Source organism: Scyliorhinus torazame, unplaced genomic scaffold, assembly GCF_047496885.1.
Source record: "Scyliorhinus torazame isolate Kashiwa2021f unplaced genomic scaffold, sScyTor2.1 scaffold_90, whole genome shotgun sequence".
In the NCBI taxonomy this organism is placed as follows: domain Eukaryota; kingdom Metazoa; phylum Chordata; class Chondrichthyes; order Carcharhiniformes; family Scyliorhinidae; genus Scyliorhinus; species Scyliorhinus torazame.
In genome coordinates this window covers 323,630-340,623 of record NW_027307817.1, presented here as the reverse complement: position 1 = coordinate 340,623, position 16,994 = coordinate 323,630, and the positions used below count along the sequence as shown (strand labels likewise).

At 56.1% G+C, this 16,994-nt stretch overlaps 1 long non-coding RNA gene across 6 annotated transcripts in view; it reads right to left on the bottom strand.

Moving 5' to 3' along the window:
* Positions 1 to 777: 777 nt before the first annotated feature.
* The window catches only part of LOC140405578 (uncharacterized), a 246,236-nt gene continuing 230,019 nt past the window's right edge, over positions 778 to 16,994 (bottom strand). For all 6 annotated transcript variants that reach the window (XR_011938667.1, XR_011938668.1, XR_011938666.1 and 3 more), the window contains one exon: positions 778 to 910. This is a non-coding gene — a long non-coding RNA (uncharacterized lncRNA). The remainder of the gene's footprint in view (positions 911 to 16,994) is intronic.

Here is a 16,994-nt window from a genome sequence, read left to right as displayed (position 1 = left end):
CTCCCTCCTGCTCCCACACTCCACCTCCTTAATCACCTGAGGCTGCGCTCCCTCCTGTTCCCACACTCCACCTCCTTAATCACCTGAGGCTGCGCTCCCTCCTGCTCCCACACTCCACCTCCTTAATCACCTGAGGCTGCGCTCCCTCCTGTTCCCACACTCCACCTCCTTAATCACCTGAGGCTGCGCTCCCTCCTGTTCCCACACTCCACCTCCTTAATCACCTGAGGCTGCGCTCCCTCCTGTTCCCACACTCCACCTCCTTAATCACCTGAGGCTGCGCTCCCTCCTGCTCCCACACTCCACCTCCTTAATCACCTGAGGCTGCGCTCCCTCCTGCTCCCACACTCCACCTCCTTAATCACCTGAGGCTGCGCTCCCTCCTGCTCCCACACTCCACCTCCTTAATCACCTGAGGCTGCGCTCCCTCCTGCTCCCACACTCCACCTCCTTAATCACCTGAGGCTGCGCTCCCTCCTGTTCCCACACGACATCTTGTTCACTGGAATAACTCACCCAACCCTCAGTGTGAAAATGTCACCGGTCTCCCACTCCCCCCAGAGACACTGACTCCTGCCTCTCCCCCCCACCCCCGCCCCCCCAGAGACACTGAGACTCCTGCACCCCCCCCCCGCCCCCCAGAGACACTGAGACTCCTGCACCCCCCGCCCCCCAGAGACACTGAGACTCCTGCACCCCCCCCACCCACCCCCCGCTTCCAAAAAAACAAAAGAGCCCAACACTTGAGTAGCCATCAGAATAATGAAACCCCAATAATGACACACAAAGACACATTGACATTTATTCTGTTTCTCTCAGGTTCGAACTCCTGTCTGAGGATTCCTCGCCGAGGAAGGATTCTCTTTGTGTCGTCCAAGCTTCAAAATCAACTCTCCTCGGGAAGAGAAAGCTGGAAATTGATTACAGCAAAGCATTATTGAAATAATAAAGGCACAGCAACATCCTGGGACTGCCCCCAATCTGTTTTATAAAACCCATTTTATAAACACGGCCGAACGCTGCAACAGTTTAGTTGTTTCAAAAAAATATATTTTTATTGATAACAATAACAAAAGCAATAACAACATAACCATCAACATAGTAAAGGAGATATTTCCCACCCAACCCCTCCTGTACATCCCTTAACCATATTGCACTTTCCCCCCCCCCCCCTTCAGAGTGCTGCTTCTGCCGACACTTTAATTCGCCCCCAGAAAGTCGACGAACGGCTGCGTCCTCCGAGAGAACCCCAGCATTGACCCCCTCAAGGCAAACTTTATTTTCTCCAGCTTGAGGAACCCAGCCATGTCACTGAGCCAAGTCTCCCCGCTCGGGGGCTCCGAGTGCCTCCACGCTCGGGGGCTCCGAGTGCCTCCACATTAAAAGGATCCGTCTCCGGGCTACCAGGGAGGCAAAGGCCAGAACGTCGGCCTATTTCACTCCCTGTACTCCGGGTTCTTCTGACACTCCAAAGATCGCCACCTCCGGACTCGGCACCGCCCGGGTGTCGAGCACCTTGGACATTGCTCGAGCAAAACCCTCTAAGCTTCGGGCATGCCCAAAACATGTGGACGTGGTTTGCTGGTCTTCCCGCACGTCTCGCACATCGATCGTCTACCCCGAAAAACTTGCTCATCCTCGCCACCTTCATGTGTGCCCGGTGTACCACCTTAAACTGTACTAGGCTGAGCCTGGCACATGAGGAGGAGGAATTAACCCTGCGGGCATCCGCCCACAGACCCACCTCTAACTCCCCACCTAACTCCTCCCACTTGCCCTTCAGTTCCTCCACCGGGGTCTCCTCCGCCTCCAACAAATCCTGATAGATATCCGACACTTTCCCCTCCCCCACTCTCCCTGCTCACTCCAGGACTGGTATTTACCCTCTTCCCCCTCTGTCTTCCCCCCCACCCTCTTCCCCCTCTGTCTCCCCCCTCCCACCCTCTACCCCCTCTGTATCCCTCTCCCCCTCTGTCTCCCCCCCAATATCTCCCCCTCTGTCCCCCCCTCAGACTCCCCCTACCCTGCAAGTTTCCCCAATCTCCCTGCATATTTCAGCTTCTAATTCCTGTTGACTGTTTGGGTACAATCCCAATGAGGTCACCATCCCATCCTTGGTTCCACCCACAAAACATCGCTGGATGATTCCTCGGTTATTTCATCTTTTGACTGCTGCCGTGACGCTCCCCTTAATGAAAAAGGCAACTCCCCTTTCCTGCACCTCTGTCCCTCCTGGAGCACCTGTACCTATCGTGTCTATCCAGCTCTCTGCCATTGCTGAGGACTGCGACCCTTTCAGCCGCTCTGCTTTACAATTACAACACTGAGGGAGCACCCGATACCCAATTACAACACCGAGGGAGCACCCGATACCCAATTACAACACTGAGGGAGCACCCGATACCCAATTACAACACTGAGGGAGCACCCGATACCCAATTACAACACTGAGGGAGCACCCGATACCCAATTACAACACTGAGGGAGCACCCGATACCCAATTACAACACTGAGGGAGCACCCAATACCCAATTACAACACTGAGGGAGCACCCGATACCCAATTACAACACTGAGGGAGCACTCGATACCCAATTACAACACTGAGGGAGCACCCGATACCCAATTACAACACTGAGGGAGCACTCAATACCCAATTACAACACTGACGGAGCACCCGATACCCAATTACAACACTGAGGGAGCACTCAATACCCAATTACAACACTGAGGGATCACCCGGTACCCAATTACAACACTGAGGGAGAACTCAATACCCAATTACAACACTGAGGGAGCACCCGATACCCAATTACAACACTGAGGGAGCACTCAATACCCAATTCCAACACTGAGGGAGCACCCGATACCCAATTACAACACTGAGGGAGCACTCAATACCCAATTACAACACTGAGGGAGCACCCGATTCCCAATTACAACACTGAGGGAGCACCCGATACCCAATTACAACACTGACTGAGCACCCGATACCCAATTATAACACTGAGGGAGCACCCGATACCCAATTACAACACTGAGGGAGCACCCAATACCCAATTACAACACTGTGGGAGCACCCGATACCCAATTACAACACTGACTGAGCACCCGATTCCCAATTACAACACTGAGGGAGCACCCAATACCCAATTACAACACTGTGGGAGCACCCGATACCCAATTACAACACTGACTGAGTACCCGATTCCCAATTACAACACTGAGGGAGCACCCGATACCCAATTACAACACTGACGGAGCACCCGATACCCAATTACAACACTGAGGGAGCACCCGATTCCCAATTACAACACTGAGGGAGCACCCGATACCCAATTACAACAGTGACGGAGCACCCGATACCCAATTACAACACTGAGGGAGCACCCGATTCCCAATTACAACACTGAGGGAGCACCCGATACCCAATTACAACAGTGACGGAGCACCCGATACCCAATTACAACACTGAGGGAGCACCCGATACCCAATTACAACACTGAGGGAGCACCCGATACCCAATTACAACACTGACTGAGCACCCGATACCCAATTACAACACTGAGGGAGCACCCGATACCCAATTACAACACTGAGGGAGCACCCGATACCCAATTACAACACTGAGGGAGCACCCGATACCCAATTACAACACTGAGGGAGCACCCGATACCCAATTACAACACTGAGGGAGCACCCGATACCCAATTACAACACTGAGGGAGCACTCGATACCCAATTACAACACTGAGGGAGCACCCGATACCCAATTACAACACTGAGGGAGCACCCGATACCCAATTACAACACTGAGGGAGCACCCGATAACCAATTACAACACTGACGGAGCACCCGATACCCAATTACAACACTGAGGGAGCACCCAATACCCAATTACAACACTGAGGGAGCACCCAATACCCAATTACAGCACTGAGGGAGCACCCGATACCCAATTACAACACACTGGAGCACCCGATACCCAATTACAACACAGGGAGCACCCGATACCCAATTACAACACTGAGGGAGCACCCAATACCCAATTACAACATTGACTGAGCACCCAACACCCAATTACAACACTGAGGGTGCACCCGATACCCAATTACAACACTGACTGAGCACCCGATACCCAATTACAACACTGAGGGAGCACCCAATACCCAATTGTAACACTGACTGAGCACCCGATACCCAATTACAACACTGAGGGAGCACCCGATACCCAATTACAACACACTGGAGCACCCGATACCCAATTACAACACAGAGGGAGCACCCGATACCCAATTACAACACTGACTGAGCACCCGATACCCAATTACAACACTGAGGGAGCACCTGATACCCAATTACAACATTGAGGGAGCACCCGATACCCAATTACAACACTGAGGGAGCACCCGATACCCAATTACAACACTGAGGGAGCACCCGATACGCAATTACAACACTGACGGAGCACCCGATACCCAATTAAAACATTGAGGGAGCACCCGATACCCAATTACAACACTGAGGGAGCACCCGATACCCAATTACAACACTGAGGGAGCACCCGATACCCAATTACAACACTGAGGGAGCACCCGATACCCAATTACAACACTGAGGGAGCACCCGATACCCAATTACAACACTGACTGAGCACCCGATACCCAATTACAACACTGAGGGAGCACCCGATACCCAATCACAACACTGAGGGAGCACCCGATACCCAATTACAACACTGAGGGAGCACTCAATACCCAATTACAACACTGAGGGAGCACAATTATTAATTACAACACCGATTTAGCACCTGCTACTCAATTACAGCACAGATGGAGCATCTTTACTTCATTACAACAATGTGGGACGAGAGAATTTTACTGTCAAAAACTCATTAAAGTCAAAGATAATGTCTCCCGAGCTAATGGCTCCAGGATTGCTGCTGTTTCCTCATTCAGTATTAATCCTGACGCTTCCCCTTCCATCAGTCACCTCTCCCTCTCTCACAAACACTCGGAAGTCAGTATGTTCCATGGTACAGTGGCAGCGCACACTCTTACTCCACTTCAATATGTCCCTCATCCTCGCACAGCAGGATCCCACACACACACTGCAATGTGGTATCGGCCGGATTTGAAAAAAAAAATTGTTTGAGGTGAGAATTGCCGCAGTTGTTGTGCGAAGAATGTGGGGTGGGGTCTAGGGAGGCTGGAACCCTCCCATCCGTGGGCAGGGTGGGTACAGAGGGATATGGGCCAAATGCGGGCAAGTGGGACTAGCTTAGTGATAGAAACTGGGCGGCACGGACAAGCTGGGCCGAAGGGACCGTTTCCATGTTGTAAACATCTTTCACTCTGTGACTGGCCTCCAGTCGCACAAACAGCCTTCTCCCACCTCCCTCTGTCTCCTATCACTAACTCAGTTCTGCTTCCAAGTTACCCCATCTCCCATGTGCATTTGACTTCTTTGTCAGTCTCCCATGTGGGGCCTTGTCAGAGGCTTGGCTGCAACCCAGATAAACTACATCAACTGCACCACCCTCATCTGGTCACCTCCTCCAATAATTCAGTCCCATTGGTTCAGCACGGCCTCCCTCTGCCACGCTGACTATTCCTGATCAAAGCTCGCCTCTCCCAAGTGGAGAGTGATTCTCCAGCCCCACCGCCCCACGTCAATATTGCCCTCAGCCTCGCACAGCAAGATCCCACACTGGAGACCGTCAGATCCGGTGTCTTTATCCCCCCTTCCCTTGACCCACCAACCAATGTCCACCTCTGCTTTGCTGTCTCTGGATACCCCCTCCCACCCCATCGCCTCACTGGCTCTCTTTCACCCACACAGCCCCCAATATTCCCCACCCCACAGTGTGGACAGTGTCGCCTTGCGAGGAACATGGGGCGGGTTGTGTGGGCGCAAGGGGAGGGGGTGGGGGGAGTGTGCTGGACCCTGACTCTACACCAGGAAACCCCCATCCACGATTCTTGTCTCTCTCTCCGCTCCCTCTGGCTTTGCACTCTCCCCTATCTCCGTCCTAATTGCACAATCAGATCCAATCACCCCTCCAGTCAGTGTACATGAGCAATGAAGGCAATTCTACACAGCAAGATCCCACTGGCAGTACCACCATGGTGCAGGACACCCCTCCCACACACTCTGTCTCTCTCCCCCACCCCTCCAGATCCCCTTCACATCCCCAGCCTTCAACTTCCATCACTTACCTCTGCCTCCATCTCTCTTTCTCTCATTTCATTTCTCTCTCTCTCTCTCTTTTCATTTCTCTCCCTCTCTCACTTTTCATTTCTCTCCTTCCCTCTCTCTCATTTCATTTCTCTCCTTCCCTCTCTCTCATTTCATTTCTCTCCCTCCCTCCCTCTCATTTCATTTCTCTCCTTCCCTCTCTCTCATTTCTTTCCCTCCCTCTCATTTCATTTCTCTCCTTCCCTCTCTCTCATTTCATTTCTCTCTCCCTCTCTCTCCATTTCATTTCTCTCCCTCCCTCTCATTTCATTTCTCTCCTTCCCTCTCTCTCATTTCATTTCTCTCTCTCCCTCTCTCTCATTTCATTTCTCTCTCTCCCTCTCTCATTTCATTTCTCTCTCTCTCTCTCTCTCTCTCCCTCTCTGAGCCTGATCTGCACAGAATCAGACCGCACAGAACAGGCCCTTCCACCCACCAAGCCTGGAGAGACAAGTGTAAATACTCTAATCTGCTCCAATCCCTCTGCCCAGCACTAGGCCCAGAGCCTTGAATGTTACCACACGTTGGGTGTCGCAACCGCCCAATTCTCTCCATCAGAGAGAAATCTGGAAGAGACTGAGAGGGAGAGAGGCTGAGAGGGAGAGGGGCTGAGAGGGAGAGAGGCTGAGAGGGAGAGGGGCTGAGAGGGAGAGAGACTGAGAGGGAGAGAGGCTGAGAGGGAGAGAGGCTGAGAGGGAGAGGGGCTGAGAGGGAGAGAGACTGAGAGGGAGAGGGGCTGAGAGGGAGAGAGGCTGAGAGGGAGAGGGGCTGAGAGGGAGAGGGGCTGAGAGGAGAGGGGCTGAGAGGAGAGGGGCTGAGAGGGAGAGAGGCTGAGAGGGAGAGGGACTGAGAGGGAGAGGGACTGAGAGGGAGAGGGGCTGAGAGGGAGAGGGGCTGAGAGGGAGAGGGGCTGAGAGGGAGAGGGGCTGAGAGGGAGAGGGGCTGAGAGGGAGAGGGGCTGAGAGGGAGAGAGGCTGAGAGGGAGAGAGACTGAGAGGAGAGGGACTGAGAGGAGAGGGGCTGAGAGGGAGAGGGGCTGAGAGGGAGAGAGGCTGAGAGGGAGAGGGGCTGAGAGGGAGAGGGGCTGAGAGGGAGAGGGGCTGAGAGGGAGAGGGGCTGAGAGGGAGAGAAACTGAGAGGGAGAGGGGCTGAGAGGGAGAGGGGCTGAGAGGGAGAGAGGCTGAGAGGGAGAGAGGCTGAGAGGGAGAGGGGCTGAGAGGGAGAGAGGCTGAGAGGGAGAGGGGCTGAGAGGGAGAGGGGCTGAGAGGGAGAGAGGTTGAGAGGGAGAGAGGCTGAGAGGGAGAGGGGCTGAGAGTGAGAGAGAGGCTGAGAGGGAGAGAGACTGAGAGGGAGAGGGGCTGAGAGGGAGAGGGGCTGAGAGGGAGAGAGGCTGAGAGGGAGAGAGGCTGAGAGGGGAGAGAGACTGAGAGGGAGAGGGGCTGAGAGGGAGAGGGGCTGAGAGGGAGAGGGGCTGAGAGGGAGAGGGGCTGAGAGGGAGAGGGGCTGAGAGGGAGAGAGGCTGAGAGGGAGAGAGACTGAGAGGGAGAGGGGCTGAGAGGGAGAGGGGCTGAGAGGGAGAGGGACTGAGAGGGAGAGAGGCTGAGAGGGAGAGAGGCTGAGAGGGAGAGAGACTGAGAGGGAGAGGGACTGAGAGGGAGAGAGGCTGAGAGGGAGAGAGACTGAGAGGGAGAGGGGCTGAGAGGGAGAGGGGCTGAGAGGGAGAGAGGCTGAGAGGGAGAGGGGCTGAGAGGGAGAGAGGCTGAGAGGGAGAGAGACTGAGAGGGAGAGGGCTGAGAGGGAGAGGGGCTGAGAGGGAGAGAGGCTGAGAGGGAGAGAGGCTGAGAGGGAGAGAGACTGAGAGGGAGAGGGCTGAGAGGGAGAGGGGCTGAGAGGGAGAGGGGCTGAGAGGGAGAGGGGCTGAGAGGGAGAGGGGCTGAGAGGGAGAGAGGCTGAGAGGGAGAGAGACTGAGAGGGAGAGGGGCTGAGAGGGAGAGGGGCTGAGAGGGAGAGGGACTGAGAGGGAGAGGGGCTGAGAGGGAGAGGGGCTGAGAGGGAGAGGGGCTGAGAGGGAGAGGGACTGAGAGGGAGAGAGACTGAGAGGGAGAGGGGCTGAGAGGGAGAGGGGCTGAGAGGGAGAGGGGCTGAGAGGGAGAGGGACTGAGAGGGAGAGAGACTGAGAGGGAGAGGGGCTGAGAGGGAGAGGGGCTGAGAGGGAGAGGGGCTGAGAGGGAGAGGGGCTGAGAGGGAGAGGGACTGAGAGAGAGAGGGACTGAGAGGGAGAGGGGCTGAGAGGGAGAGAGGCTGAGAGGGAGAGGGGCTGAGAGGGAGAGGGGCTGAGAGGGAGAGAGGCTGAGAGGGAGAGGGACTGAGAGGGAGAGAGGCTGAGAGGGAGAGAGACTGAGAGGGAGAGAGACTGAGAGGGAGAGAGGCTGAGAGGGAGAGAGACTGAGAGGGAGAGGGACTGAGAGGGAGAGAGACTGAGAGGGAGAGAGGCTGAGAGGGAGAGAGACTGAGAGGGGAGAGGGACTGAGAGGGAGAGAGGCTGAGAGGGAGAGGGACTGAGAGGGAGAGAGACTGAGAGGGAGAGAGGCTGAGAGGGGAGAGGGGCTGAGAGGGAGAGGGGCTGAGAGGGAGAGGGACTGAGAGGGAGAGAGGCTGAGAGGGAGAGAGACTGAGAGGGAGAGGGGCTGAGAGGGAGAGAGACTGAGAGGGACTGAGAGGGAGAGAGGCTGAGAGGGAGAGGGGCTGAGAGGAGGGAGAGAGGCTGAGAGGGAGAGAGGCTGAGAGGGAGCGAGGGTGAGAGGGAGAGGGGCTGAGAGGGAGAGAGGCTGAGAGGGAGAGGGGCTGAGTGGGAGAGAGACTGAGAGGGAGAGAGGCTGAGAGAGAGAGGGACTGAGAGGGAGAGGGGCTGAGAGGGAGAGGGGCTGAGAGGGAGAGGGGCTGAGAGGGAGAGAGGCTGAGAGGGAGAGGGGCTGAGAGGGGAGAGGGGCTGAGAGGGAGAGGGGCTGAGAGGGAGAGGGGCTGAGAGGGAGAGGGACTGAGAGGGAGAGGGGCTGAGAGGAGAGAGGCTGAGAGGGAGAGAGGCTGAGAGGGAGAGGGGCTGAGAGGGAGAGGGGCTGAGAGGGAGAGGGGCTGAGAGGGAGAGAGAGACTGAGAGGGAGAGAGGCTGAGAGGGAGAGAGACTGAGAGGGAGAGAGGCTGAGAGGGAGAGGGCTGAGAGGGAGAGAGACTGAGAGGGAGAGAGGCTGAGAGGGAGAGGGGCTGAGAGGGAGAGGGGCTGAGAGAGAGAGGAGAGAGACTGAGAGGGAGAGGGGCTGAGAGGGAGAGGGGCTGAGAGGGAGAGGGGCTGAGAGGGAGAGGGGCTGAGAGGGAGAGAGGCTGAGAGGGAGAGGGCTGAGAGGGAGAGGGGCTGAGAGGGAGAGGGGCTGAGAGGGAGAGAGACTGAGAGGGAGAGGGGCTGAGAGGAGAAAGGCTGAGAGGGAGAGGGGCTGAGAGGGAGAGAGACTGAGAGGGAGAGGGCTGAGAGGGAGAGGGACTGAGAGGGAGAGAGACTGAGAGGGAGAGGGGCTGAGAGGGAGAGAGACTGAGAGGGAGAGGGACTGAGAGGGAGAGAGACTGAGAGGGAGAGGGACTGAGAGGGAGAGGGACTGAGAGGGAGAGGGGCTGAGAGGGAGAGAGGCTGAGAGGGAGAGGGGCTGAGAGGGAGAGGGGCTGAGAGGGAGAGGGGCTGAGAGGGAGAGGGGCTGAGAGGGAGAGAGGCTGAGAGGGAGAGAGACTGAGAGGGAGAGGGACTGAGAGGGAGAGGGACTGAGAGGGAGAGGGGCTGAGAGGGAGAGAGGCTGAGAGGGAGAGGGACTGAGAGGGAGAGAGGCTGAGAGGGAGAGAGGCTGAGAGGGAGAGAGACTGAGAGGGAGAGAGGCTTGAGAGGGAGAGGGGCTGAGAGGGAGAGAGACTGAGAGGGAGAGGGACTGAGAGGGAGAGGGACTGAGAGGGAGAGAGGCTGAGAGGGAGAGGGGCTGAGAGGGAGAGGGCTGAGAGGGAGAGAGACTGAGAGGGAGAGAGGCTGAGAGGGAGAGAGACTGAGAGGGAGAGAGGCTGAGAGGGAGAGGGGCTGAGAGGGAGAGGGGCTGAGAGGGAGAGAGACTGAGAGGGAGAGAGGCTGAGAGGGAGAGGGGCTGAGAGGGAGAGGGGCTGAGAGAGAGAGGGAGAGAGACTGAGAGGGAGAGGGGGCTGAGAGGGAGAGGGGCTGAGAGGGAGAGGGGCTGAGAGGGAGAGGGGCTGAGAGGGAGAGGGGCTGAGAGGGAGAGAGACTGAGAGGGAGAGGGGCTGAGAGGGAGAGAGGCTGAGAGGGAGAGGGCTGAGAGGGAGAGAGACTGAGAGGGAGAGGGGCTGAGAGGGAGAGGGACTGAGAGGGAGAGAGACTGAGAGGGAGAGAGGCTGAGAGGGAGAGGGGCTGAGAGGGAGAGGGGCTGAGAGGGAGAGAGGCTGAGAGGGAGAGGCTGAGAGGGAGAGAGGGAGAGGGGCTGTGAGGGAGAGAGGCGGAGAGGGGCTGAGAGGGAGAGAGACTGAGAGGGAGAATGGCTGAGAGGGAGAGGGGCTGAGAGGGAGGGGCTGAGAGGGAGAGGGGCTGAGAGGCTGAGAGGGAGAGGGGCTGAGAGGGAGAGGGGCTGAGAGGGAGATGGGCTGAGAGGGAGAGAGACTGAGAGGGAGAGAGACTGAGAGGGAGAGGGGCTGAGAGGGAGAGGGGGCCCCCCCTCCTTACACTCTGTCTCTTTCCACTACCCTTCCTGAGCCCTTACACCCCCCCTCCCAGCCCCTCCCTGTTCAGCTGCCCTTCCTCCCTCCATTTCCCCATCTCTCTCTCTCTCTGCCTGCCTCTCCCTCTCCCAGCCTCCCTCTTTCCCTCAATCTTTTACATTTACAGTCAGCTCGCGGGTGTTTGTAAGTAATAGGGAGCCAGGCGAGTACACAGCACGATTCCACACACACATACAACCTGCTCACGGACAGGGGAACAATTTAAACACTGAAACCAGGAGCAGGCCATTCGGCCCTTCCAACCTGCTCTGCCATTCATCATCACGGCTGACCATCCGACTCAGTAACCTGTGTGTCCCCCCCCCCCCCCCCCCACATCCTCTGATCCTCCCCAGAGCTGTATCCTTCTTAAAACAAGCTGCACAGCAACATTATCCAGGGTGGATCTTTATAAACACAAAACTCTCAGATTCACAAATGTGGACAGGCAGACAGAGAGAGAGAAATCCAGTCAACACCTCAATAAACTCAAAATGCTTGCTGCACATTGCACTGAATCCCTCAATTCACCCCCTTCTTTCGGGAGGCACTTTCCGGGTCATCTCTGCCCAGCAAGACTCCAAGGCACCGTTACCAATCTCCGTCCCCTTCTCTCCCTCCCTCCCCCTTTACTGTATTCTCTCTCTCTCTCTCCTTTCCCTTTCTCTCTCTCCTTTCCCTTTCTCTCTCTCCTTTCCCTTTCTCACTCTCCTTTCCCATTCTCTCTCTCCTTTCCCATTCTCTCTCTCCTTTCCATTCTCTCTCTCTCCTTTCCCATTCTCTCTCTCTCCTTTCCCATTCTCTCTCTCTCCTTTCCCATTCTCTCTCTCCTTTCCCTTTCTCTCTCTCCTTTCCCATTCTCTCTCTCCTTTTCCTTTCTCTCTCTCATTTTCCTTTCTCTCTTTCCTTTCCCATTCTCTCTCTCCTTTCCCATTCTCTCTCCTTTCCCATTCTCTCTCTCCTTTCCCATTCTCTCTCTCCTTTCCCATTCTCTCTCTCTCTCCTTTCCCATTCTCTCCTTTCACATTCTCTCTCTCCTTTCCCATTCTCTCTCTCCTTTCCCATTCTCTCTTTTCCTTTCTCTCTCTCATTTTCCTTTCTCTCCTTCCTTTCCCATTCTCTCTCTCCTTTCCCACTTCTCTCTCTCCTTTTCCTTTCTCTCTCTCATTTTCCTTTCTCTCTTTCCTTTCCCATTCTCTCTTCTTTCCCATTCTCTCTCTCCTATCCCATTCTCTCTCTCCTTTCCCATTCTCTCTCTCTCTCCTTTCCCATTCTCTCTCTCCTTTCCCATTCTCTCCTTTCCCATTCTCTCCTTTCCCATTCTCTCTCTCCTTTCCCATTAATTCCAGTAAAACACGGGCACTGTGCGATTGGTAAATTGAACCAGGCCCCAATCGCGGCCTTTTCCGTTCCAGGCCCTTTGTGAGAGCTGGATTAAAATGTCCTCGGAAAATCTCCTGTCATCCCATTTAGAATAAGTGTCCCACCACACTGGACGTGTTTAATTTTCATGATTACAGAACTAAAACCCAAAACACCAGTCAATGTACTAATGACAAAAGTTACAATGAAGACCATTCTGCACAGCAGGATCCCACGGGCAGCCCCACAACGGAGGAGGACTCAACCGCTCCAGATCCAGTATCAATTACCCCAACTGAGTCCCCAACGTTCCCCACCCCTCTCAGTTTGGTTCTCCCTCACCCTGTTTCTCCCCCGCCCTTTCTCACTGTCGATTGAGGTTTAAGGTGTGGACACCATGGAGGGGTGAGGAATGTGGGGTGGGGAGGTGGGGGTCTGTGCCCTGGCTGTGCAGCAGAGACCCCCATCCAACAATCTCCTCTTCCCTCTCCCTGCCCCTCTGGCTTCTCTCTCTCTCTCTCTGTCTCACTCTGTCTATCTCTCTCTGATACTTCACACGCTGAAGACAAAGATGGGAGGGAGAGAGAGACAGAAACAGACAGAGAGAGAGAAACAGACAGAGGGACAGAAATAGGCAGAGAGAAAGGGGAAAATGGAAAGTCAGCACATCACTAAAACTCAAATCCAAATATTTCCTGTGCATTTTACTCAAACCTGGATTTATTGCAATGTCAGCTGTGTTGAGCCCTTTAAGACATGTGACATACATTACACACAGAGACAGGCAGAAAGAGAGTGACACAATGACACACAGACAGGCAGGCAGAGACAGAGGGAGTGAGAGAGATGTAAAGAGAGACAGGCAGTCAGAGAGAGGGAGAGACAGACCGACAGGGGGAGAGAGACAGAAGATAGAGGCAGAGGGAGAGAGGAAAACAGTGACTAACAGAACCAGGCAGTCAGAGAGAGAGAGACAGACCGACAGGGGGAGAGACACAGACAGAGACAGAAGATAGAGGCAGAGGGAGAGAGGAAAACAGAGACGAACAGAACCAGGCAGTCAGAGAGAGGGAGAGACAGACCGACAGGGGGAGAGACACAGACAGAGACAGAAGATAGAGGCAGAGGGAGAGAGGAAAACAGTGACTAACAGAACCAGGCAGTCAGAGAGAGGGAGAGACAGACCGACAGGGGGAGAGACACAGACAGAGACAGAAGATAGAGGCAGAGGGAGAGAGGAAAACAGAGACTAACAGAACCAGGCAGTCAGAGAGAGGGAGAGACAGACCGACAGGGGGAGAGACACAGACAGAGACAGAAGATAGAGGCAGAGGGAGAGAGGAAAACAGTGACTAACAGAACCAGGCAGTCAGAGAGAGGGAGAGACAGACCGACAGGGGGAGAGACACAGACAGAGACAGAAGATAGAGGCAGAGGGAGAGAGGAAAACAGTGACTAACAGAACCAGGCAGTCAGAGAGAGGGAGAGACAGACCGACAGGGGGAGAGACACAGACAGAGACAGAAGATAGAGGCAGAGGGAGAGAGGAAAACAGTGACTCACAGAACCAGGCAGTCAGAGAGAGGGAGAGACAGACCGACAGGGGGAGAGACACAGACAGAGACAGAAGATAGAGGCAGAGGGAGAGAGGAAAACAGTGACTAACAGAACCAGGCAGTCAGAGAGAGGGAGAGACAGACCGACAGGGGGAGAGACACAGACAGAGACAGAAGATAGAGGCAGAGGGAGAGAGGAAAACAGAGACTAACAGAACCAGGCAGTCAGAGAGAGGGAGAGACAGACCGACAGGGGGAGAGACACAGACAGAGACAGAAGATAGAGGCAGAGGGAGAGAGGAAAACAGTGACTAACAGAACCAGGCAGTCAGAGAGAGGGAGAGACAGACCGACAGGGGGAGAGACACAGACAGAGACAGAAGATAGAGGCAGAGGGAGAGAGGAAAACAGTGACTAACAGAACCAGGCAGTCAGAGAGAGGGAGACAGAGACAGACCGACAGGGGGAGAGACACAGACAGAGACAGAAGATAGAGGCAGAGAGAGAGAGGAAAACAGTCACTAACAGAACCAGGCGGTCAGAGAGAGGGAGAGACAGAACGACATGGGGGGGAGAGAGAGAGACAGAGACAGAGACAGAAGATAGAGGCAGAGATAGAGAGGAAAACAGTGACTAACAGAACCAGGCAGTCAGAGAGAGGGAGAGACAGACCGACAGGGGGAGAGAGACAGAAGATAGAGGCAGAGGGAGGGAGGAAAACAGTCACTAATAGAACCAGGCGGTCAGAGAGAGGGAGAGACAGAACGACATGGGGGGAGAGAGAGAGACAGAAGATAGAGGCAGAGAGAGGAGACAGACAGAGTCAGGCAGTCAGAGAGAGAGACAGAATGAGAAACTGGCACAGAGACAGAGGGAGAGAGAGGCAAAGAGAGAGACAGAGTTAGTCAGTCACAGAGGTGTTGACAGAACGAGGAAAATGACGCAGACACAGAGCGACAGAGAGAGAGAGACAGACACAGGGACAAATGCAAAGTCATCACGTCACTGCCCTCTTTACACTGGGGATCATCACGTCACTGCCCTCTTTACACTGGGGAATCAGCCGCCCATTCCTTTAGGAGACTTTTTATAATCGCCCCCCAGAATTTATTTCTAGTCCCAAATCAGGGAATCCCCACAGGGTGTGACAGAGCCCCCACCCCCCCCACCCCCACCCCCCCACACCTTCCTCGGCCCACTCACCAAACTCCACCTCTATTCTCCCGTCGAGTCCTGTTTCCTGCACTCTCCCCTTGCTCTCGCTCTTCAATTTCTCTCATTCTGGGAGAACAATGGAGGCTGAGAGGGAGAGAGGCTGAGAGGGAGAGGGGCTGAGAGGGAGAGAGGCTGAGAGGGAGAGGGGCTGAGGGAGAGAGGGGCTGAGAAGGAGAGGGGCTGAGAGGGAGAGGGGCTGAGAGGGAGAGAGACTGAGAGGGAGAGAGACTGAGAGGGAGAGAGGCTGAGAGGGAGAGGGGCTGAGAGGGAGAGGGGCTGAGAGGGAGAGAGGCTGAGAGGGAGAGAGGCTGAGGGAGAGAGGCTGAGAGGGAGAGGGGCTGAGAGGGAGAGAGACTGAGAGGGAGAGAGACTGAGAGGGAGAGAGACTGAGAGGGAGAGAGGCTGAGAGGGAGAGGGGCTGAGAGGGAGAGAGGCTGAGAGGGAGAGGGGCTGAGAGGGAGAGGGGCTGAGAGGGAGAGGGGCTGAGAGGGAGAGGGGCTGAGAGGGAGAGGGGCTGAGAGGGAGAGAGGCTGAGTGGGAGAGGGGCTGAGAGGGAGAGGGGCTGAGAGGGAGAGGGGCTGAGAGGGAGAGAGGCTGAGAGGGAGAGAGGCTGAGAGGGAGAGAGGCTGAGAGGGAGAGAGACTGAGAGGCTGAGGCTGAGAGGCTGAGAGGGAGAGGGGCTGAGAGGGAGAGGGACTGAGAGGGAGAGAGGCTGAGAGGGAGAGAGGCTGAGAGGGAGAGGGGCTGAGAGGGAGAGGGGCTGAGAGGGAGAGGGACTGAGAGGGAGAGAGGCTGAGAGGGAGAGAGGCTGAGAGGGAGAGAGGCTGAGAGGGAGAGGGGCTGAGAGGGAGAGGGGCTGAGAGGGAGAGGGGCTGAGAGGGAGAGGGGCTGAGAGGGAGAGGGTCTGAGAGGGAGAGAGGCTGAGAGGGAGAGGGGCTGAGAGGGAGAGGGGCTGAGAGGGAGAGGGGCTGAGAGGGAGAGGGGCTGAGAGGGAGAGGGGCTGAGAGGGAGAGGGGCTGAGAGGGAGAGAGGCTGAGAGGCAGAGAGGCTGAGAGGGAGAGAGACTGAGAGGGAGAGGGACTGAGAGGGAGAGGGGCTGAGAGGGAGAGGGGCTGAGAGGGAGAGGCTGAGGGAGAGGGGCTGAGAGGGAGAGGGGCTGAGAGGGAGAGGGACTGAGAGGGAGAGAGGCTGAGAGGCAGAGAGGCTGAGCGGGAGAGAGACTGAGAGGGAGAGGGACTGAGAGGGAGAGGGGCTGAGAGGGAGAGAGACTGAGAGGCAGAGAGGCTGAGAGGGAGAGAGACTGAGAGGGAGAGGGGCTGAGAGGGAGAGGGACTGAGAGGGAGAGAGGCTGAGAGGCAGAGAGGCTGAGGGAGAGGGAGAGAGGCTGAGAGGGAGAGGGGCTGAGAGGGAGAGGGGCTGAGAGGGAGAGAGGCTGAGAGGGAGAGGGGCTGAGAGGGAGAGGGGCTGAGAGGGAGAGGGGCTGAGAGGGAGAGGGGCTGAGAGGGAGAGAGGCTGAGAGGGAGAGGGGCTGAGAGGGAGAGGGGCTGAGAGGGAGAGAGGCTGAGAGGGAGAGAGGCTGAGAGGGAGAGGGGCTGAGAGGGGGAGAGACTGAGAGGGAGAGGGGCTGAGAGGGAGAGAGACTGAGAGGGAGAGAGGCTGAGAGGGAGAGAGGCTGAGAGGGAGAGAGACTGAGAGGGAGAGAGGCTGAGAGGGAGAGAGACTGAGAGGGAGAGAGGGAGAGGGACTGAGAGGGAGAGAGGAGAGGCTGAGAGGGAGAGGCTGAGAGGGAGAGAGACTGAGAGGGAGAGGGGCTGAGAGGGAGAGGGGC